Below are 1104 nucleotides of genomic sequence, written 5' to 3'. Positions count from 1 at the left end.
TTATTAATATTTTGATATTTTTTTATTTTCACTATTATTGATGATGGGACATTTAGGGTTTTATAATGTAAATATCATGGGGATGTAGCTTAGATGGTAGAGCGCTCGCTTTGCATGCGAGAGGTACGGGGATCCATACCCTGCATCTCCAAAACGAAGAGGTACGGGGATCAAATACTAGTAGTTATACGCTACAATCAAACAAGCACATAGAGAGAGGACTTATTTAAGTAAAGAAAGCAATCTAGTACTTATTGTAAGTGAGAATTTGTAGGATGGCGGTAGCATGAGACATAAATATGATACCAAATAGATATGGTAACAATTTGGTATCAGAGCCATGCCCTAAACTAGTTAAAACTAGAAGCAACAATCTTCTAAGTGTGTCATAATAAAAGTATGTCGATAGAGAGTCCACTTGTGTAGTCTGCTGGAGGAAGGAGTCAAGGTCATGGAAGCTTTAGAGGCAGAGGAAGGGGACGAGGCAGACAAACCTTCAACAAGGCCATAGTGGAGTGCTATAACTGTCACAAGCTCAACAAGGCCATAGTGGAGTGCTATAACTGTCACAAGCTAGGACATTTTCATTGGGAATTTCAAGCATGGTTGTAACCGGAAAGGGTAATTTACAGCTGGAAGTGAATGGAATCATAATGATAATAACAGGAGTGTTCTATGTGCCAGGCCTGAGGAACAATTTGTTGAGTAGTGGTAAATTGCAAGCAAAGAGGTTACCTTTTTGTTTCAAAATGGAACATGCAAGGTGTTTCATCCTGAGAGAGACTTAATCATGGAGACAAAGATGTCTTTGAATCGAATGTTCGTATTGGGTCCTTCCCCCTATCATTCCACTACCCATTCCAGGAGAAGCAGCCGTTCAAGTTCCTTCAGCCGCCANCTCAAAGACGTTCCTCCAAACTAATTCCTTTAGCCTGAAGATAGGATATGGAAGGGGTTCAATGAAGAAATAGGGCCTTGAAACCCCTAGAATCGGCTACCTAATAAGAAATCCTTTGTTTTATCTCCTGCGATAAATCAGATTTTGGATGAACTTTGGTAGCGAATATCTTAGGCTACGATCCACGAGAAGTTATCAAATAAATC

At 40.0% G+C, this 1104-nt stretch overlaps 1 non-coding gene across 1 annotated transcript; it reads left to right on the top strand.

The window, feature by feature from the left end:
- Positions 1-78: 78 nt before the first annotated feature.
- Positions 79-151, top strand: TRNAA-UGC. Its single transcript has one exon. It is a non-coding gene; the product is annotated as a tRNA-Ala (tRNA).
- The last annotated feature ends 953 nt before the right edge of the window (positions 152-1104 follow it).

The sequence above is a fragment of the Cucurbita moschata genome, unplaced genomic scaffold (genome assembly GCF_002738365.1).
Source record: "Cucurbita moschata cultivar Rifu unplaced genomic scaffold, Cmos_1.0 Cmo_Scf00118, whole genome shotgun sequence".
NCBI lineage: Eukaryota > Viridiplantae > Streptophyta > Magnoliopsida > Cucurbitales > Cucurbitaceae > Cucurbita > Cucurbita moschata.
Note: the sequence above shows the minus strand (reverse complement) of the source record. Positions and strands in the feature narration are given on the sequence as shown.